This window comes from Lygodium microphyllum, chromosome 4 (genome assembly GCF_053477565.2).
Source record: "Lygodium microphyllum isolate KBCC chromosome 4, Lygodium_microphyllum_v1.1.10, whole genome shotgun sequence".
In the NCBI taxonomy this organism is placed as follows: Eukaryota; Viridiplantae; Streptophyta; class Polypodiopsida; order Schizaeales; family Lygodiaceae; genus Lygodium; species Lygodium microphyllum.
The window spans coordinates 30,989,945-31,013,830 of record NC_141138.1 but is presented as its reverse complement, the minus strand read 5'-3'; the positions used below and the strand labels follow the sequence as shown (position 1 = coordinate 31,013,830).

At 46.8% G+C, this 23,886-nt stretch overlaps 1 protein-coding gene across 5 annotated transcripts in view; it reads right to left on the bottom strand.

Moving 5' to 3' along the window:
• Window positions 1–23,886, bottom strand: part of LOC148036915 (uncharacterized) — a 180,977-nt gene that overhangs the window by 39,486 nt on the left and 117,605 nt on the right. The window lies entirely within an intron of this gene.

The window sequence follows — 23,886 nt, the reverse complement described above, 5'->3', positions numbered from 1 at the left end:
TTAGCATAGCTAAACCCCCAGCCGCTGCCACCCCAAACACCACCTCCTTCTGATAGACGTTGTCGAGATACATCATCAGGCGGCATCACAATTAATAGAGCTACAACGTTACGCGAAGCACAACGCCCTAGACTACCTACCAGGCAACATAGGCGTACCCATATCTGCCACATTCGCATCACAATTGCTCGTTCCAGATACAAAATGGCGCGCTAACTCAGTTGAAGGCAGTTTGCAAAGTCTTGGTGGATTCCATAGACTAAGGGGGAGATACTCTACACTCTTTTTAATATTTTTAAGCTTAGATTTTCCAGCTTTTTCAATTTCCATACATCTCATTCCAATCTACCATGTAGACCTACACATAAATTTGATCTCTTCTTCTCTAATGAGACATGATGACACCAATTATATTGGTTATGGTCTCATAGGCCATTCTGGCCTTTTAGAGACGTTAATAGATCTCTCTCTCTCTCTCCAAGCTATAAAACTAACTGAATGGTTGAGACCCAACCCCCAAAAAACGTTTTTTGAATTTGCATGAGCATTTTTGTCTAGTGGTAATCTTCCAAACTAATTTTTCAAGATATCCAACCATTTAATTAATTTTCAGCATTAAATAATTCCACAAATTAATTTCAGCCCTTCTGACCTTGCCCAAAATTAAATATGCCCATCCATAATTAAATTGGCTAGGGGCCTTCCATTTTGGATCCATAGAAGTGGTAATGGGCCAACAAGTCTCCATCTCAAAAGTCACCAAGAGCTCCTGAATGTACCTCTGCTGAGAGATGAAAATCCCCCTTTGAGACTAATAAATCTCGTGACCCAAGAAGAAATGAAGAAGCCCCAAATCCGTCATTTCGAATGCCTGATGTAAAGCTTTCTTGGTCTCTCAGACCGTCTGTGTATGACCCCCTGTCAAATCATCAACATATAACACAAACAGTACACGACCAACCTCGGAAGTGTGTACATAAAGCTGTTAATCGGCCTTAGAGTGCCGATATCCCAACTTCAACTGAAGAAACGAGTCAATCTTCTCCTTCCATGCACGCGGAGCCTGCTTGAGGCCATACAAGGCCTTCTTCAACCTGTAAACTTTCCCATCCGAGGATCCAAAGCCACGAGGCTACTCAACATAGATCTCCTCCTGCAAGTCACTATTCAAAAAGGCCGACTTCACATCCAACTGATAAACAGGCTATCTCCTATGGCTAGCCAAGGCAAGAACAGCGTGAATAGTCGTCATACGAGCAGTGGGGGCAAAAGTATCATGGAAATCAATGCCTAGGGACAAAGCAAAACCTTTAGCAACAAGGCGAGCCTTGTGCTTGTCCAAAGAACCATCACTAACGTACTTGGTCTTAAAGACCCACTTGATACCAATCACCTTCTTATGAGAGGGATGAGGCACAAGAGACCAAGTATCATTCCTCTCAATAGCCCCCAACTTGGCTTTCATGGCCTTCCCCCAATGATCAGATTGCAAAGCCTCCTTCACTGAAGTGCGCTCTCGATCCTGCATAACACGGGTCAGTAAACAATAGTTGGAGCAGACAAGCTCTGAAGAATGTGTCTGGTTCCTCCGTGACCTCCAAGGTCCATCCTGCGATTCCCACTCCTCAGGGACCCCGTCGATCCCTGAATCTCGGAGGGTGTCACGAGCCCAACTAGGAGGAGGACGAACCTCTCCCCATCGCTCTCCATCTGCTGAAGACTCAACAACATCCACCGGCGGAAGCTTCTCGAGGGTTACCAATGGAAGAGAAGACTCTGAATCAGAAGAAGAATCTCCATCAAGAGGCTCTGGCTCCAAACGAACTATCTCGGGAGCCCAACTCTCCCTTGGATCTCCAAGGACGGGGTGCTCCTCACCCCCCGCTATGGCCGGAACTTCTACGAACCGCACATCTCAGCTTGTCTAGACATCCCGCTTAACAGGATCAAACAAACAATAACCTTGGGACTAGGAGCTATAGCCAACAAAAACCTGTCGAGAAGCCGCCTCAAACTTATCACACTACGTCTTCGGAATGTGCACATAAGCGTCACACCCAAAGATCCTGAAGTAAGAGACATCAAGCTTAGTCCCGAAGTAAGCCTCAAAAGGTGTCATCCTGTCAATGGCCGAAGAGGGAGATCAATTAAGGATGTGAACTACGGTAGCCACTGCCTCGGCCCACAGAAACTGAGGTGTCTGTCGGTGCTCCATCATGGCGCGTGCCATCTCGATCACACTTCGGTTCTTCCACTCCAAAATGCCATTCTCTTGGGGAGTGTTGGTGTTAGCAAACTCCTGGTGAATGCCCCTATCTGCACAAAAACAAGCAAACTCATTAGACATAAATTCACCTCCCTTGTCTAAACACAAGGTCTTCAGTCACCGGCCAGAACGGTTCTCCTCAAAGAGAAGCCAATCCTTGAAGTGAAAGAAAGCCTCCGACTTCAAAGTCAAGAAATAGGCCCCAAGTCATCCTGCTGTAGTCATCTACGATCAATATGAAGTACAAGCTCCCCTTCAGGGACTCGGTCCTCATCGCGCCACAAAGATCCATAGATACAAGCTCCATGGGTGAAGTAGACCGCCTAGAAGCTTTGTTGGCAATCGCATCCCAATATAGTTTCCCACGAATACAAGAGTACCACTATGTCCGGCAAGCCTCAGACAAATGACCCTCGCGACGCCTTCCAAAGATACTCATAGTTCAGGTGGCCAAACTGAGCATGCCATAGCTCGGACTATGTCTGAGAAATAAGAAGAAAAAAAGTAAGAGCTAAAGAAGACTTCAATTTGTAGACGCCATTCTTCTCATACCCTGTAGAGAGAACCTTCCTCGATCCACAATCAAGTACTCGAACAGTATCACTGTCAAACTCCACCAAAAGACCAAGAGCACAAATCTTATGAACCAAAAGTAAATGATACCCCAATCCTGGCACATGCAACACCTCAGAGGTGTGGGTACCACCACGTCCATCTGGAATAAGCTGCATCTCACCCCGCACAACAATAGACACAAAAGAGCTATCTCCAATGAGAATCTGCCTACGCGAAGGTTGCAAATGGGCAACACCAACAAAAAGGAGTAGTCATGTGCCGTGAGGCACCACTGTCCACAATCCACTCTCGAGCCTAGGAAGCTGTCATCGCAGCATCAGAAGTTGTCAGTGTAGAGTCCTCAATGACTGCCAAGTGTAGAAAAGCAACTGATGAGGATGCAGCCACCGCTCTAGAGTCCTTCGTGTCCTTCTTGGTTTCCTTCTTGTCTTTGTCGGGGCAATCCTTCTTCCAGTGACCGGTCTTTCCACAAATATGGCAAGTCGATTCCTTCTCCTTGTCCTTCTTGGATTTGTTGTCCTCCTTCTCTTCTTTTGGTCCTTTCCCTTTTTCTGAGAGGCTTGACCAACTAATGCCTCCAATTTGACAGCATTCTGTCCTTGCAATTGTTCCTCCTAGTCTAAGACCATAGGAACCAACTCTTCCCACCGAAGAGTCGACTCCTGCGCTAATGCAATAAGAGCAGAATAAAAAGTACCGAATCATAGCAGCAACTGGGATAGTAAAGTGATCGCCATGTCTTCAGAGGAAATAGGCTTTCCCACATTTTGAACCTGCATCTGAAGCTGCCGAAGCTTGTTGATGTATTCCCGAAGCGAAGAAGACTTATTCACGAACAAAGTTTGCATTTGCACCTCCAAAGAAACCCTCTTCATCAGGGTCATCCAGTTGTACATCTGGTCGAGCTCCAGTCATATCTCACGAGCCACCGTCAAGTGCTCAATGTGAGCTATCACAGCTATGGTACAAGACAGAAACAGAAAGATCGAATCCTGGCATTCAGTTTGTCCCAATGAGACTGGGCCTTGGTCAACTCCGCACGAGCACTAGAAGAGAGTTTGGACTCATCCCTCACCGAGGGCTTGTTAATCTCCTCCATCCCCGGTTCCGCCAAATCATAAGACTCTAAAATGGCCAACATCATCACCCGCCACACGCGGTAATTGTCACCATCAAGCTTTTGATCTGTTGGAAGAGCTGGTAGGACAGGCACCTTCCTGTCCATGATCGCTTGGAACTCCAAATCAGTCTCTGTAGACATGTTAACCTGCAATACCTACACAAACGCAAAAGCAGCCCCCTCTGACTGTGAAAACGCAGCCTTTTAGGATTGATTCCTCCGCTATCCAGACCTTCTTCAGCCGCCGGAGGCGATGAAAAGGTAAAATCTGCAATGGAAGGCCTCAAACACAGCCTTTCTCCCTTTCAAATAGCAATAACCTGCAGCAAATTCACCGATTAGACTCCTTTCCCGCACGCCCACACTCGCTTCAGCCTTGAACCAATGCGCAACCCTCCCGCTCGCCCTCGAATCCTGGAAACGCAACCTTGTGTAGCGCTGAAATCTCCTCTTCAGATAGGTTCAACCCTCAGTCAGTCCATCTTCACCGCTCTAATACCATGTCAAAGTGCAACGATGCGGAAGCATAGGACAAAGACTGAGAGAGTGGACACAAAGAGAGAAGAGAGAGAGAGAAAAGGAGACAACGTAAACGCAGAAACTCTGCGGTGTAGTATGTTGTATAAGAGTGCAGAAATACACAAGGGGGCAGAGGAAATATCTGCATATGTCTCCGACTTGATGACCTCAATCTCCGTCAGCCTGAGCACAGTCTATCTCAACCAACAGATCTCAAGATGAAGTCGACCTCAATCTCCGTCAGCCCGAGCACAATCTGTCTCAGCCAACAGATCTCAAGATCAGAATCTGAATAATGAATGCTGAAGTGTGCCACAAAACCGGCTATAAATAGCCGAAAAATAGGAAATAACTGCAGCAGGTCGGCTGCATTAAATACAGCCGACTGCAGTAAAAACTGTCCGACTGCAGCAACCTGTCCGACTGTAGGTGCTGATGTGGCACTGACGTCCGCACTGTCCAGGAAATGACTAGCTAACACAACAAAGATTGTGCATGCAGCAATTCAGCACGTAAAAGGGAAGCATGTTGAATCCCATACTACCGGGATAACATACGCGTATTATCTCTAAAAAAAGCTTCATGCCTCCATCCCCTCTGATACGACCCTTGACCGAAAGGAATCAATTATCTGCTGAATACATTCTAGAAACTGATTTTGCACGAGAAAGGATTGATTGAAATGAAGAGGCAAACAAGCCAAGAGAGCCTTATAGGCATGAATAGGACGGTGTGTCATTTCCAAGATCAAAGGATAGTGATCAGACAAAACATGCTATCACTCTATCCACATATCAATGACTGCAAGGAGAAAAGAATCACTTTGACAAATGTAGATCCTATCCAATCTGGCCCATGTGTTTGGACGCTGAAGAGAACGATAAGTATATCCTGACTGAGAGGGATGCATCCAAGACCACGTCTTTTTTCAAAGACAAAACTACTAGAGCATCCCAAGCTTGTCGCTCAAGACAATCCATGACAGAGTGCTGCGAAGTCGTCTGATCCAGAGATGTACAGACATTAAAATCCCCCATTACAAAGCTTGGACGAGCCATGGCAAGGCAATGCAAGTCATCCCAAAGCTTACGACGTTCACGAGGAGTAGAGGGAGCATACACACCTACTATCCATATAACCTCTCCATATAGAATTTCCAAAATCAAAAATCTGCCTCGATGGTCCTGAGAAATCAAAGATGGTTACAATGAAGATCTGACAACCAACATTACTCCAGATTTATATTAAACACAACCACTAAATTTTTTTAAAAAAATCTTTATATACATAAGATGATCCTGCCAAAGCAAGTTATTTATGCTCCACAGCACACAAAACATCCCAATTGCTGGCTAACACAACTTTCCACAACCAATACTACTTACTGCCCGAAGAAATACCTTTCACATTCCATAAAGCAATTCTCATGATGAATCACAAAAAAGGAAACTACTGAACCCCCACTCTCCCTTTCCCTTTAACATCAACTGCTTTGGCTATCTGAAATCTTTCCATCTCGCTTCGAATCACATCTACCAAATCTACCCTTTGTAAACTAGCAATCAAAGTACAAGAAGGAAGTTGTTGTTGTTGGGCACGGAAAACTTCCTAAGGAGGCACCAGCCTCCCTCGCAAATCAAAGTGCAGAGCAGTATCAAAAACCCTTTTTTCATTCACACCAACTACAGGTTGAGGTTTCATGTAGAACCCCCTACCTCACCGTTGAAAAGTCTGAGTGATAGTCTGCAAAGCTGGGTGAACAGGCGTTGATCACGGCTCCTGTCTAGCATTACGACAAACCACCGTAACCCAAGAATTGGCTGCTGAACCATCTGCTAGGGAAGATGGTCAGGCATTTCCAAATCAAGATCCATAGACTGCTGCATTACCTCCTGGTTTCTATCACATTCTGAAAGGAAATGTCCCAATTGTCCACATTTGAAACAGTGTCCGGCAAATGTGCCCCATTTCAGCTCATAAACCAAAGTTTGCAATCCCGGAACCTCAAAACAAACTTTGGTTGGCCGGCAAGGTTTCCCTATATCCCAAAGCATACAGGCCCTATTCCTATTAGGGAAGGCCAACCGAGGATCCACCAACACCTCACCAAGAGATCTCAAAACCAAGGGAAGAAATCACAAAAGATGTGCAGGAAAATCAACCACCTCAACCCAAATTGGACATGCCTGCCTAAGTACCTCTTGAAACTCCGCCATAGGCCTCCATGGGAACCATATGAACCATCCATGAACAACGGGATACATTGCATAATATGAGCACGCACTTCCGGGGAGAGGAAGAGGACCTCAAAAAAACCCCTCGGCCCATCATATATCTCTTCCACCACGGGAGCCTGCCCATGCCCTGAACCATCATCCCAACTCATCTCCACATTGGCAAGCATAGATTGCAACCAAGCGCGGATTTAGTGATGAATGGAGTCCTTCCAGTGAAGTGACAGATGGCTGCCCTCTCATGGAAGGCAGCAATCTGCTGGGGAACCAGATCCGCACCCATAACTGCGACCAGATGTTCACTTTCTGGTAAAGAATTCACTTTACCCTCATTAGCTTGAGCATATTCTGACATCCGATGATTGGCAATGGCCAGTATAAACTGAAAAGAAAAGACTCATTAGTTTGTGAACACCAAGCATGAACATTTTGCGAAGGCAAATTCAGGGCACACAAGTCCAGTTCTTCGACCGACATCTTGCAACGTTTACCCATCTCATCCCCTTCCATTAACTACCCAGAATCTCCAGCTGACCAATCGCCATCTGATTCCGCCAAGTCTTTATCGTCCCCATTTCCAATATGGTGGTCTAGAAAGGCCATATCAATACCAATAGATTCCTGCAAATTCGCCATTTCTGAAGTTTATGCCTATTACATAGATAATACCAACCCTAGCTGTCTGTCTCAGAACAGAACTGAATCTGTCTCCTTCTGTCATTCACTCTCAGTCTGTCTTACCTGGGATTAGAGCAGGTCGTCCCAGACCCATGCAGTCAGACGTGGAGCAGGGAGCCAGGGAATGTCAAAACAAGTTGAGGACGATGGTCGCGAGCCCAGCAAAAGACGGAAAGGCAGGGCAGAAGACGGGAAACAAGTCGCTGATGAGAGTCGCAAGTAGGGCAGAAGACAGGAAGGCAAGAGGCGAACAAGGTAAAAAATGCTCTCTCTCTCTCTCTCTCTCTCTCTCTCTCTCTCTCTCTCTCTCTCTCTCTCTCTCTCTCTCTCTCTCTCTCTCTCTTGCCACGCCCCGTCCGTCACGCCACGCTCGGAGTCCCCAAACCCCCCCCCCCCCGGCCACCAACTTGCTCCCGCCACCGGCTCGCCCCCCCCCCCCCCCGCCACTGCTCATCTCGCTCCCGCCATCGCTCTACTCACCTGCTCCCGACATCACGCCACGCTTCGTCCGAGTCCCCAAACCTCTCCTCCGGATCCCCAAAATCCCCAACACTCCCCGTCCGAGTCCACTCAAAATCGAACGCCCTCTCGTCCAACTCGGACACTGCCACGTGGACTAAACTGTCCGAGTCTCCACAATCGGACGACGCTCGTCCGAGTCTCCCTCATCCGACTTGGACACCAGTCCCTCGTCCGAGTCGCACAATTGGATGGCCCCTCTCCACGTGACCACGTGCCTCGTCCAAGTCGACGACCGGACCATACAGTCCAAGTCGCCGGACCACGCACGCCAGCCCGCCCCGGCCATCGCCCTCCCTGCTCCCTCGACAGGAGCAGTCGCCATCTCTCCTCTCCTCGTAGACCCCCGGCCTCGGCACCCATATCACCCCACCGCCACTAGCCCTACCCATACCCGACTTTTCTGCCACCTCCCACCACCGCCCATCACGCATCCGCAACCACAATGAGGCCGGATGCCCACATCCCCTGAGCAAGCCCCGGAACCGTGAGGAAGGGATGGGCTCGAACAAGACATCCCCGTCACCAAGCAGCCGCACAAGGGGGGAGAAGAATGAGAAATACTCAGTGATTTGGAGCAGCATTGACAAGGTGACAGACTACCACACAAGGAAAGGTATGGAGGCCCTCCGAGATGTATGCAAGGCGCATGACCAAGACATCAGCAACATCAAGGAAATCATGGCAGCAATGTGCGTGGAAACTGCACACCAAATCAAGGAGGCAATAAGCACGAAAGTGCAAGAATGGAAGAACGAAATCTACGCCGAGATCACATCACACTTCACCTCCTGGAAGTTGGACATTGAAACGTCCCTCCAGGAGAGAAACAGGGTGATCGAAGAACTGAGGCCCGAGCTCGATGAATATAGAAACCAGCTGGACCTACTCAAGAAGGAGGAAGGAGAAATCACCGAAACAACGCCCATCAAGGTGCAATCCGAGATCAACGAGCTGAAGACACAAGTAACAAAGGAGCTCAACGCGTGGGCGAATATAGTGAAACAAGCACAAGCCGAAGTGGCCGAGAACTCCAAATGGATTGAGGTAGCCAAGAAGTCACCAACAAAGAAGGAGTTTGTGAATGCAGCACTAGAGGAGGAGAAAAGGAGAAAGCTTAGAGCGCTCCACATCCGGGTGGTCGGATGGAAGGAAGGGGATAGCCCCCTGGCAAATGCCCAACAGATATGTGGAAAGGTGGGAGTAGAGGACCCTCAAATAGTGGAGAATGCATGGCGTTTAGGGAAAGACCTCACCAAGGGAAGGCATCTTATCCTCAAATTTGCCAACTTAGAATCCAGACGAGCCTTCCTCTCTAAAAGGACAACTCTAAAAGGGGAAAAAGTCTACCTGGAGGATGACCTCACACCCGCACAGGTGGCACACCGTAAAGAATGCATGCCACAAATCCTGGAGGCTCGCAAAGCGGGAAAATGGGCAATATACAGAGATGATCGGTTCATCATCACAAATAAGCGCCAATGACGGGGCGCGGCCTATGAGACCCACCTGAGTTTTGCAGTGTGGAACTGCAACGGAGCTATGAAGACAGATGCAGGATTATTCCAGGAGACCTTCACCGGCAAGGACATCATCCTCTACACAGAAACCCACCAAAGCCCGAGCACCTACTTACCAGAAGTGAGGGGATATAGAACGGAGAGGCATGCCGCCCTAGAGCCCGAACAAAAGGAAGGTCCGAGGGTCCGAAGGGGTGGCTGTGTTGTACAGGGAGGAGCTACAGCCCATGGTGCAAGTCATGCGGAAAGATGAGGAAGCCCGGTTCATGTGGATCCGGATACACACAGATCGCACCCGAGACATATACATGGCGGTGTGCTATTTCCCACCAGCACACTCCCCATACGCACCATAGAAGGGCGAGTCACCATACCTACCACTGTACGAAGATATCATGCACTACTCCAGCTTGGGGGATGTCATGTTGGCTGGAGACTTCGCACAGCACAAAGGCAGACCCCTTCTTCGAGAGCGAAGACCACATGTACAAAGAGATTGCAGCGGAGGAGATAGGACTCAACCGGGCATCACAGGACACAGCTGAGTGCACCGAATATGGCGAACACCTACCGGCCTTAGGGGGGGCACACGGACTGGCCATCCTAAACGGCCTCGACAGATGGCCCGGGTCGGATACCCTCACATGCTTCCCACACAAGCACGCGGCCAACTGCATCGGACGGGGGGCACATGGAGCACCCACACAGAAACTGGGAGCAAGCACAGTGGACTATATCCTCGGCCCTCTATCACTTATCCCCAACGTCCAGTCCTTTAAAATATCACCTCGCCCACTCGCAGTGGCTACCGACCATGCATACCTACAATTTGACATAACCTGCAGGTATGACCTAACCTCCCCAGCAAGCAACCCCCCAAGATTCCCCAGGTACCACTTTACCAGCCTAACTGCGAGCGCATACTCCAACCATCTCTATTGGAGCCTGCAAGAAATGAACCCCCACGCAACCCCTAGAGGAGGTCACAGCACAGTTGACGGGCACACTACACACCTCAGTTGCCGAAATACAATGGGGAATACTAGCACTATACAAATCGGTAACGGCCCGAGTTCGGGCACCGGGAGGGCTGTCAAAGGAGATCACCAGCACCATCAGAGTCAAGCAGGGATGCCCACTCTCGCCCACCCTATTTGGCCTCTACATTGATGAGATCTCAGAGTACATAGATAGATTGGGCGAGGAGGGATCGAGCCTGGGAGGGACACTGATACCTATCTTACTATATGCGGATGACATAGTCCTCATCTCCAGCACACCCGAAGGGCTACAGCGCCAACTGGACGCACTACAGGCCTTTTGCCAAGACAAAGACCTAACTGTGAACTTGGGGAAAACCAAGGTCATGGTGTTCAACACGTCAACCCAATGGCTCCGACGGTCGGTACCCCCCTTCACATACAGCGGAGAAACCGTGGACATGGTCCAAAGATACGTCTATTTGGGGATTACATTCTCTGGACTGAGATTCACCCTCAGAAAAGCCGCGGAAGATAGACTAACCCGAGGCTATGCAGCCCTCGTGACAATGGAGAACCAATGTGCACGCATACAGTTCCAGGAACCCAGGACAAAGCTCTGGCTTTTTGACACCTTGGTCACACCAGCCCTCCTATACGGGGCTCCCATATGGGGGTCCGATCTCTACCACACACGGAGGGCCCCACACGATCAGCCACTGCCTAAGGAGGAGGACACCTATGAGGGATGGGACCAGATGGAGAGACCCCTAATACTTATGATCTCACGGATGATCCGAAGGAAGGCCTCTGTACCACACAAGATCATTCGCGCAGAGCCGGGGGCACCGCCCCTCATGGCTGAGGCCCTCTTCCAAACCGTGACCTTCTTGTGCCGAATATGGAACATGCCCCAGCACCGGTACCCCAGACTCGCCCTGAAGTCATCGAAATAGTTAGCAACAAAAGGGGACACTAAGTGCTGGTATGCCCGAACACAGACCTGGCTACGGCTCCATGGCCTGCACATGGACCACCTCCCCCCACTACAATACAGCCTAGACTGCCCACACCTGGAGCTCAGCCCCGAGAGGAGGTAAATCGCATCACCAGAATGGATATCATTCAAACAGACACCGCCAGGACATGGGTGATCCCTACATCAGAACTAGGAACCAAGAAGGCTTTCTACCGAGAACACTTCCTGCATATCTCCCCGGACGGCTTCATCACCCGCCCAAGCTACATGGACACACACCTGTCTCACGGGGTCAAAAGTGCCATCGGATAGATCCGCACGTCCTCATACCAAGTAAGGGTCGAAACGGGCAGATACGGGGCCAACCCCCTCCCCCCAGAAGACCGAATCTGTCAGCTCCGCCATCTCGAGCCAGAGACAGAGAAACACTATATCTGTAGATGCCCAGTGTACTACGAAATCCGAGGACGCTTCCACTGCCTATTCTGCGAAGGATTCGGACCACTCTCCAAGGTGATGGATTTCAAAGACCAGACATATCTGGGACTCTTTCTACTGGAAATACGATGCCACAGAGACCACCTCCTACGAACAACAATGCAGAGACAAGGAGCCACCAACCAACGCACACTCAACGGCTTCTACCAAATACCAGCTACCCTCCCCACCACCGAGGCCCCACTAGCCCAACCGCCCTCCCTGCCCCGTGGGACCACCTTAGAAATAGCCACAGCGAGAGGTAAAGCCCGGCGACCACGCCCCGCCGGCCCCCATCCCCGCAGAAGACACTGGTCGAAGATACAAGGGATACTACGCCGCCATCAGAGGGCCCTACCCCGCCGCTTTAGCCTCTCCATGCTAGACCGACCCATGCGGGACATCTTAGGATGAACACCCCAGGAGCAGTTCCACACCGCACTGGGAGTACCTCTAGATTGTATCTAGTCCAGATATCATTTTGTACCTACTCAATTTAGTTCAACATAGCATTAATATATTTGCTTCACTGGGACTTTTGAAATCTCCCTGACATTTGTATGCAACATTTTGGTCTCATAGGCCAACCTGGCCTGTTGTAGACGTTAATATAACTCTCTCTCTCTCTCTCTCTCTCTCTCTCTCTCTCTCTCTCTCTGTCTCTCTCTCTCTCTCGTAAAAGGTAATTGTATTAATTACAAAAAAAAGGTACAAGTTTACTTGATTACAAGATACACGATGACACTAAGCCATCATGTGTAAAGGCCTAGTACTAAACTACAAAAGAGTTACAAAAGTCATGGCAAAGACGCAGAGGAAATTGCCATATGCCAGGGATGTAAGTCCTCCCAAGGGAGTAAGTCAGAGTGCCCAATCAGATCTATTTGCCAATGCAAGAGACCTTTAAGCCTCACAATATGTGCCCGGACATTAGAGGCCGAATCAAAAAGAAAGGCATTCCGAGTGGTCGAATTGTGTCAGCATCCCCAGCATCTAAGAAAGTGAAACAAGATCTTCATATGCGACTGTGCCGGTGTGGGGTATTTTGGTTGTACAAAAACCCAATCAAAAGGGCTTAGAGAGAAGCCAACCACTGCTCGCCAAACCATTGACAAGAGCGACCAGATATTCTTAGCAAGAGAGCACGAAATAAATCGATGACGGGCCGATTCCACAATAGTGGTGCAAAAGAAACAATGGCCATTAGAGATTCGACACTTGGAAAGGGCTGAAGCAAGAGAAAGACCACCAATCATCACCCTCCAAAGAAAGACCTTGCATTTGAAAGGTGTCTTGTTCAACCAGCCCTCCATCATAGTTGTCTTCCACCATGACTGAGATTTCCGCAATCCCCATACAGTATTAGCTTTAGTAACCAGCCATTGATGGTCTTTAATCAGAAGACGATACACCTAATTAGCTGAGGCCTTTTCCAAATTCAACCAGCATCTCAGGAAGAAAATCATCATTCTGCATGATGTACATGCGGTCCAACAGCGTCCATGTAGTTGCATACTGCACAAAATGGAAAGTAAACCCTGTAGAAGAAGGGTGTAGCAAAGACCAAAGATCTTGCTTAAGTACAACAAGAGTAAAAGCATTCCACACACGACTTTCCGGAGCGTCCATCACCGAATGTTCTGATGTGGACTATGAAGAATCAACACACATATTAAAATCGCCCATCAAAAAACCCCGTCTGCCAAGTGACAAGGAGGTCTGCAAAGTACTTCAAAGATCCCGGCGGGATAACGGGTCATTCGGAGCATAGAGGCCCAGCAAACATAAGATCTCTCCTTCAAATAAAACTTCAATCACCACAAAACGGCCATGTACATCATTTTTAATAAGAACAGGCTGATATTTCTCATGTCCAATCATAAGCACACCAAAATAATGCATGGCATGTGTCCCTGCGTAAAACAAGCGAAACCCATGACAATCCACAACTTTTCCTGCTTCACCGTGACTCTTGTGCTCAACAGCACACAAGACATCCCACTGATTCTCATGCAATACAGTCCACATGGCATGTTGCTTATGGCGAGAACAAATGGTTCGCACATTCCACGAGGCTATCTTCATGTATATTCCAAAGAAAATCAAGAACCGAGGCACAGCTTGCCTTGATTTAACCTTTTCTGCTAGAATGTCAAGGACTCCCTCATCCAAAAAATCAGCTAACATGGCAAAAGAGTTCTGACGGCCAGCTTTAGAGGTAGACGGAATTTCCACTATCAAGCAGGGATGCCCACTCTCGCCCACCCTATTTGGCCTCTACATTGATGAGATCTCAGAGTACATAGATAGATTGGGCGAGGAGGGATCGAGCCTGGGAGGGACACTGATACCTATCTTACTATATGCGGATGACATAGTCCTCATCTCCAGCACACCCGAAGGGCTACATCGCCAGCTGGATGCACTACAGGCCTTTTGCCAAGACAAAGACCTAACTGTGAACCTGGGGAAAACCAAGGTCATGGTGTTCAACACGTCAACCCAATGGCTCCGACGGTCGGTACCCCCCTTCACATACAGCGGAGAAACCGTGGACATGGTCCAAAGATACGTCTATTTGGGGATTACATTCTCTGGACTGAGATTCACCCTGAGATAAGCCGCGGAAGATAGACTAACACCCGAGGCTATGCAGCCCTCGGGACAATGGAAAACCAATGTGCCCACATACAGTTCCAGAAACCCGGAACAAAGCTCTGGCTTTTTGACACCTTGGTCACACCAACCCTCCTGTACGGGGCTCCCATATGGGGGTCCAATCTCTACCACACGCGGAGAGTCCCACAGGATCCGCCACTGTCTAAGGAGGAGGCCACCTATGAGGGATGAGAGCGGATGGAGGGACCCTTAATACTTATGATCTTACGGATGATCCGAAGCAAGCCCTCCATACCACACGAGATCATCCGCACATAGTTGGGGGCACCGCCCCTCGTGGCTGAGGCCCTCTTCCAGACCGTGACCTTCTTGCGCCGAATATGGGACCTGCCCCGGCACCGGTACCCCAGACTCGCCCTGAAGTCATCCAAACAGCTAGCAACACAAGGGGACACTGAGAGCTGATATGCCCGAACAGAGACCTGGTGTGACATTAATGTGACATTAAGGTGATATTTAATGTAACATTAAGGTCACAAATATTGAATGTGACATTAAAGTGACATTAAGGTAAATCTAGGGGAACACGCACGAGGATGACTGTCCGTGCTCTTGGGCGCCCGAACGGGGTTAAGGGGAGCCTAGAAATAAAGAGAGTCCAACAATAGTAGGACTCACCAAGGTTTGACGGCCGGCAATCGGATCACGATGGTCTGGCCAACAACATACTAGGCAAGGCTGGGAGGTGAAAGAAAGGACTCGTGCTCATAGATTAGGACTGCATTTCTTCTGGCTTCATCGTTTTGTTTTGGGTCATCGGACATTGGTATCAGAGCTAACAGGTTTAGTCGTGTGGATTTGTGGAGTCCTTCAACGAAAAGGCAGTCGACGGATTTTCAGTAGTCCCGCTATCCATTCAGTCGACGGGTTTTCCTTCGCCGACCCGTCACGGATCCGTGAAGTCGCTAGTCAAAGGTGCTGGGTGACACGTCACGTAAAGTTTGACGTGACGTGTATCTACGTCACGTAACTTATCGAGGGGAAAGCTACCTTTTCACGGAACGCCGTAGGCTGAATCATGGGCCACCGAATCCTGGTTCACGCCCGTCCATGAACACACCAACGAAACACACATTCTTTTCCTTTTTCGCAGGCTGAAGCTGAAGTTATTTTCTGATGCGTGTCTGATCAGTCGACTGCGCGTTTGGAATTTTTCTTTTCAGCCTCGACTGCATTTACATCACAAGTACAAGCTCAGCAGAGAGCAAGTTCAAGAAAGGGGCATTGATGGCTTGCGTGATTATTAAAGAAGGGGCTGAATACTAGTCGTTTCTGCAAAGAAGCTCCATTTCCTGCGTAACCGACTTTGTTCGGGCGATAAAATTTGTTCTTTACTCTTCGGGTTTATTCACAAACCAGCAACAACTGCCTGCCATTAAAATCAGGGAAGTACTTTACTTTGTATGCAAATTTTTTATCTTGGCTTTCCAATTCCAGTGTATTAATGGCAGAAAAAGGGAAAGAGAGAGTAATGGAAGGTTCTAGTTCTGGGGACCACCCTATGGTAGATCCCCATGAACTAGAAATTCAAGAAGAACAGTGGGAAGAATTTTTTGCTACACGAGAGCAATTTGATGATCTTACTGCTCATGTGCAAGCTCAGGGGGTTCAAATGGAATTTTTAACCCAAATACTCACTGAAATAAAATCTCAATTAACTTTATTGTTAGAAAGAGATAAAAATAAAATAGAAACCTCGAATGTCCCATCTTCATCGAAAGATTTAGATGTAACTATGTGAGATCCTAAGGAACCCCACCATAAATTGAGGGATAATCCAGTTCTAAAGGATATGAAACCACCTCAATTTCAGGGGGAGGAAAAAGATAGAAATAAAGATACAATCTTTAATTTCCTCCAAAAATGGGAAGATTTACATAAACTTAAGAATACCCCACCACATCTCCAAGCATTGGAGGCTAGTTTAACATTGGGGCCCAAAGCATATAAGTGGTGGCGAACTTTAAAGAAGGCAAATAAAATACCTGAAACTTGGGCTCAATTTGAATCCGTCTTTTTGAAAGAATTTCTTCCTGAAAATGAAACGGAAAGAAATTGGGAAGATCGGGATTATGTCTGACAAAAGGGAAGACCCTTGCTGACATATCTGGAGGAATATCGTGAGATAACCCTCAAATTGGAAGGAATAGATGAATTCCAAAAAACAAGAGGATTCATTAGGAGACTAGATAAAGCCTGTAAAAATGAAGTAAAAAGGAGTTCACCTAAGACGCTGGAAGAGGCAATTAAATTTGCATTAATTTATGAAGATAGTATGCGTCCAGGTACACTCACTAGTCTCACTGATACGGAGCCCAAGTCTAAGGAATTGGAAACCTCAAAATTTGTGGCCAAATTTAAAAGGAAAATGTCATTCTTTAAGGGTAAAAAACAACCTTTTGAAAAGAAACCATATGTGAGGCCAAAGTTAAGTCCTGATGACTTTGATAAGGCCAAAAAAGAAAAGTTGTGCTTCAATTGCCTATCCCCTAACCATGCTGCTTGGAATTGCCCTCAAAAGAAAAAGGGGGAAGACAAAGGAAAAGATAAGGACAAGGGCAAGGGAAAAGAAAAACAAATCCATGTAGTGCAGACCTTAGAATTAAAGAGGCATGAAAAGTACAAATCTTTAGAGGTCTTGCACATGGATGTACAACATAAGTGTTGTATGTCAACTTCTATGTGGCAGCCTACTTTCGGGCCACATGATTTACTTAGAGTACATGGATTGATAGCTGGAAAGAGGGTTAGAGTCATGATTGATGACTCTCCCACACATAATTTTATAAACTATGCACTTGTCAAAAAATTGAAACTTCCCCAACAAAGGAGTGGCCATCAATATGTTGTTCGTATGATGCAAGGCCAAGACAATAAAATATGGGATACAATGGTATCCAATTTGGAAATTGAGATTCAAGGATATAAAGATAAACTTGATTTCCAAATTATGAACATGGAAAGAGTTGATATTGCTCTAGGGAGGGAGTGGCTATGGGGATTGGAACCATCCTTAAAACGTAGTTATCACCACAATACACTGGAATTTGAAAGGGATGGTAAGACTTTTGTCATTCAAGGTGAACATCAAGTATTTGATAATCCTTTCTTGTGTTCTACTGAAGTTCAGAAGCTGATAAAGAAGAAAGTTTGTGAGGTATATATGTTATGGTCTCTTCCTATACAGAATACTTTTCCTTTCTGTAATATAAAGCAATAATTTCCTTATGTTTGTGAGTTGAATGTTAATAATGAATTAAGTAGTTTGTTAGATGATTTTAAAGATGTGTTTCCTTCTGATTTACCAAGTGGCCTTCCACCAGATAGGGGTGATATAAATCACCCAATTGACATAAATAAGGATACACACCCTATTTCTAAACCACCATATAGGTTAAGTGAAACACAGCATCAAGAAGTTGAAAGACAAATTAAGGATTACCTTGATAAAGGGTTTATTCAACCCAGTAATTCACCTTGGGCTTCACCAATTTTATTGGTAAACAAAAAAGATGGTTCTATGGAAGACCTTTTTGATCAATTGCAAGTGGCAAAATTCTTCACAAAGATAGATTTAAGATCAGGTTATCACCAAGTAAGAATTAAGACACAAGATGTTCCCAAGACCGTATTTCGTACTAGATACGGGCATTATGATTTTTTGGTGATGCCTTTTGGCCTCACTAATGCACCAGCTACCTTTATGAAGCTGATGAATAGTGTTTTACGGTCCTATCTAGAACATTTTGTAGTAGTCTTCTTGGATGATATCTTGATCTTTAGTAAATCAAGAGAAGAACATTTGGAGCACTTATAATTAGTATTCCAACTGTTAAGAACACATTCCCTTTCTGCGAAAAAAACTAAATGTGAATTCTTTGCACAAGAGGTCAAATATTTGGGGCATATTATCTCGAAAGAGGGAATCAACATGGATCCAGAAAAAGTAAGGGCAATTATTGAATGGCCACCTCCAACGAATCTGGAAGAGCTGCAGATCTTCCTAGGTTTATCTGGATTTTATCGTAGATTTATTTGAGATTATGCCAAAATAGCTATTCCAATGACTGACCAACTTAAAGGGAAAGGAAAAAGTTTTAATTGGGGAACAGACCAAAATGAAAGTTTTCAAAAACTTAAGGTAGCTATTGCTACAGCTCCAGTACTATTAATTGTGGATCCCAATAAACCGTTTGTGGTTGAAGCTGATACCAGTGATAAGGCGATAGGCACGGTCTTATTACAAGAAGGTTGACCAGTTGCTTTTGAAAGCAAGAAATTAGACCGTGCAAAACAATATTATTCTGTTTATGAGAGGGAGTTGTATGCAATAGTACATGCAATGAAGAAATGGAGGCACTATCTGTACGGTGCCAAAATTTTGATTTTATCGGATCAAAAAAGCATTAAGTGGCTTAATGATCAACTGGATTTACACGGGCGTAAAGCCAGATGGGCCGAACTCCTTCAAGAGTTCGACTATGAGACAGATATAGAAAAGGAAAGTATAATATAGTAGCTGATGCACTCAGCAGAATGCCAATCATTAATGAATTGAGTTTTACTCAGTTCATTTCCAACTTGCTTGAATCTTTAAAAGGGAAATGCCAGGTTGATCCGGCATATTCCAACATATGGGAAGGAATAAAAAATGGGGATCCAAATGAAAGTGCTTCTACTGAGGAAGCAATATCCGACGATGTTCAACAAGGAAATGGAGCATCAGGGGTTGCTCAAACTGGATTCAAGTGGAAGAATTTTACCATTGATAATGGTTATTTACTCTACAAGGGTAGGGTATGTGTCCCGAAAGATACAGAAATAAGGCGCCAAATACTCTTTGAGTGTCATGATACCCCTAGTGCGGGACATCCAGGAGTTAATAAGACTTATAGTCTTATTAAAAGGCAGTTCTATTGGCCTGGAATGAATAAGGACGTCCTTGACTATGTGGTCAAATGTAACAAATGCCAGGTTAATAAAGCTGAAAGATTGAAAATGGGAGGACTTCTCCATCCACTAGAAATTCCTTCGGGAAAATGGGAGAGTATCTCCATGGACTTTATTGTTGTTTTACCTAGAACACAGAGGGGGCACGACTCTGTGTGGGTGATTGTGGATAGGTTAACCAAAATGGCTAGGTTCATTCCAACTTCAACTGATGTTAAAACACCAGAATTGGCAAGATTGTTCGTAGAGAACATATACCGATTGTATGGCCTTCCGGCAAATATAGTTTCTGATCGGGATAGAAAATTTCATAGCCAATTTTGGCGTGCGGTATTTACGAAATTGGATACTAAACTTAGCATCAGTACGGCGGATCATCCGCAAACAGATGGCAAACAGATGGGCAAATTGAAAGGGTTACCCAAATTCTTGAAGATATGCTTAGGGCATATGTAAGTAAAAGGCAAACTAATTGGGAAGAGTATCTATCGGTAGCAGAGTTTACATATAATAGTGCCAAGCACTCTTCCACTGGATATAGTCCATTTATGTTAATGTATGGGTTTCAGCCCAGAGCTCCTTTTGCAGTAGGATTGCATAAGGAAAAGGTTCAGGCAGCTAAAGACTTTTTGGAGGATATGAATAGTATGTTAAAATTTGCTCAAGAAAATATTAAAAAAGCTCAAAATCGAGCTAGAACATATGCAGATCCTCACCGAAGAGACATCTCCTTTGAAGAAGGAGAATTGGTCTATCTTAAGGTGCCTGAACAAACTAAAACTATGACAAAGGGACAATGTCCAAAGCTTTCACCAAGGTATTGTGGTCCTTTCATAATACTTAAAATGGTGGGAGAATTGGCTTACAAGCTCCAACTACCTGCTGGTAGTAAAATACATCCAGTTTTTCATGTAAGTAAATTAAGGAAGAAGCTGGGTGATTTGGATAATCTAATCTTAAATGATGACATTGAGGAGCTATTCAATGACCAATCTAATCCACATGAACCAGAAAGGATATTAAATGTTCGTAATAGACGAACGAGGAATACTATTTATCAAGAATGTTTGGTTAAGTGGAAAGATTGTTCAGAAGAAAGCTCAACATGGGAGCGAGTAAGTACTTTAAAGAAAAGGTTTCCCGATTTACAGTTAGACCTTCCAAGTATCGTTTTCGAGGACGAAACCGATTCTTAAGGGGAAGGAAATGTAACATTAATGTGACATTAAAGTGATATTTAATGTAACATTAAGGTCACAAATATTGAATGTGACATTAAAGTGACATTTAATGTGACATTAAGATAAATCTAGGGGAACACGCACGAGGATGACCGTCCGGGCTCTTGGGCGCCCGAACGGGGTTAAGGGGAGCCTAGAAATAAAGAGAGTCCAAGAATAGTAGGACTCACCAAGGTTTGACGGCTAGCAATCAGATCACGATGGTCTAGCCAGCAACATACTAGGCAAGGCTGGGAGATGAAAGAAAGGACTCGTGCTCACAGATTAGGACTGTTTCTCTTCTGGCTTCATCGTTTTGTTTTGGGTCATCAGACACCTGGCTACGGCTCCATGGCCTGCACATGGACCACCTCCCCCCACTACAATACAGCCTAGACTGCCCACACCTGGAGCTCAGCCGAGAGGAGGTAAATCGCATCACCAGAATGGATATCATCCAGACAGACACCGCCAGGACATGGTTCACCCCCACGTCGGAACTAGGAACCAAGAAGGCTTTCTACCGAGAACACTTCCTGCATATCTCCCCGGACGGCTTCATCACCCGCCCAAGCTACATGGACACACACCTGTCTCACGGGGTCAAAAGTGCCATCGGACAGATCCGCACATCCTCACACCAACTACGGGTCGAAACGGGCAGATACGAGGCCAACCCCCTCCCCCCAGAAGACCGAATCTGTCAGCTCTGCCATCTCAAGCCAGAGACAGAGGAACACTATATCTGTAGATGCCCAGTATACTACGAAATCCGGGGACGCTTCCACTGCCTATTCAGCGAAGGATTCGGACCACTCTCCAAGGTGATGGATTTCATAGACCAGACATATCTGGGGCTCTTTCTACTAGAAATACGACGCCACAGAGACCACCTCCTACGAACCACGGAGCAAAGACAAGGAGCCACCAACCAACACACACTCAACGACTTCTACCAAATACCAGCTACCCTCCCCACCACCGAGCGCCCACCAGCCCAACCGGCCTCCCGGCCCCCGGGGGCCACCTTAGAAATAGCCACAACGAGAGGTAAAGCCCAGCGCCCACGCCCCGCCGGCCCCCGTCCCCGCAGAAGACACTGGTCGAAGATACAAGGGATACTACGCCGCCATCGGAGGGCCCTGCCCCGCCGCTTTAGCCTCTCCATGCTAGACCGACCCATGCGGGACATCTTAGGATGAACACCCCAGGAGCAGTTCCACACCGCACTGGGAGTACCTCTAGATTGTATCTAGTCCAGGTATCATTTTGTACCTACTCAATTTAGTTCAACATAGCATAAATGTTAGCTTCACTGGGACTTTTGAAATCTCCCTGACATTTCCACACCGCACTGGGAGTACCTCTAGATTGTATCTAGTCCAGATATCATTTTGTACCTACTCAATTTAGTTCAACATAGCATAAATGTTAGCTTCACTAGGACTTTTGAAATCTCCCACACATTTGTATGCAACATTTTGGTCTCATAGGCCAACTTGGCCTGTTGAAGACGTTAATATTTCTTTCTCTCTCTCTCTCTTTTTTTTTTCGTAAAAGGTAATTGTATTAATTACGAAAAATACAAGATTACTGGATTACAAGATACATGATGACACAAAGCCATCATGTGAAGAGGTTTTCTCTTTCTCTCTCTCTCTCTTTTTTCTGATTACAAGATACACGAGGGCCCTAGGCCAACGTGTGGGGAAGCCCCGTAGTAATGCACTGAAAAAGTTACACCAATCATGGCAACGACCCAGAGGCAATTGCCATATGCCACGGATGCAAATCCTCTCGAGGGAGCAAGTCGGAGTGTCGGATGATATCCAGCTGCCAATGCAAGAGCCCTTTAAGCCTGGCAATATGTCGGGGTACATTAGAGGCCGAATCAAAGAGAAAAGCATTGTGCGTGGTCCAAATGTGCCAGCATCCCCAATATCTGAAAAAGTGAAATAAGATCTTCTCACGCAACTGTGGCGGTGCGGAATACTTCGGGCGCACAAAAACCCAGTCGAAAGGAGTTAGCGAGGATCCCACCACCGCGCGCCAAATGTGCGACAAGAGTGACCAGATATTCTTGGCGAGCGGGCAAGAGAGAAAACGATGTCGGGCCGATTCCGCCGGTGTGGTACAGAAGAAACAATTGCCATTCGAGATGCGACGCTTGGCAAGGGCCGAGGCCAGAGGAAGACCACCAATCATTACCCGCCAAAGAAAAACCTTGCATTTGAAAGGTGTCTTATTTTGCCAGCCCTCCATCAGCGTTTTGTGCCACCATGACAGCGATTTCCGCAGTCCCCAAACAGTGTTAGCTTTCTCTCCCAGCCATTGGTGATCTTGAACAAGAAGATGATACACCTGATTAGTAGAGGCCTTTTCCAGACTCAGGCGGCCTGCAAGGTCCCAGTCCTACCAAGGGCGATCCACAGTCAAGGCAGGAAAGGGTTGCCGACCCTGAAGCGTCGACGAAAGCTGCTCCCACAAATCACGGTATCCACGCGGGATCTTAAAGAGTCGCCGAGCAGTCCGAAATGAGACGAGGACATTGCGAGTGGCAAGGGTAGCATCCGCAACCGACATCACACCTAAACGGGCCATGCGATTAAATCGTGGTCTGAGTTGATGTTTATCTTCCCATGAAAGGAGTCTCGATACTGCCAACAATTCCAACTGAAAGGAGTTAGTCTGCAAGCGGTCCCCAACTGGGTGCCAGCGGGCCTTTTGGAGCACCACTTTCCAAGAGCCGACCAAGTGTAGTAAAAAAGAGGAAGAGGGACTGGAAACACGAGAGTCAGCATTAAGGACATGCCACCAGGAGGCCCGAAGCCGTGTGTTGCCATGGCGGAGCCCGCTGTCCTCAAGAAAATAACGGGCTATGATGGTCCAAGGGTGATGATCCACACACATGGCACGAAAAAGGAACCAACGGAGAGCTAACATATGAGTGTGTGCATCCAAAATCGCTCCGCCACCCATGCGCTTAGGGGTACATGCGTGTGACCATGAAATCCAGGAAATGCCGGCCTGCAGTGAATCCTTCTTCCATAGCATGAAACGGATGGGATGAGTGAGGGCCTTCAAAGTAGTAGGAGTCCATGGCAACAAAGGCAGGAAATACGTTAGCATTGGAAGCATGATTGTCTGGGCCACTTTGAGGCGGACATGG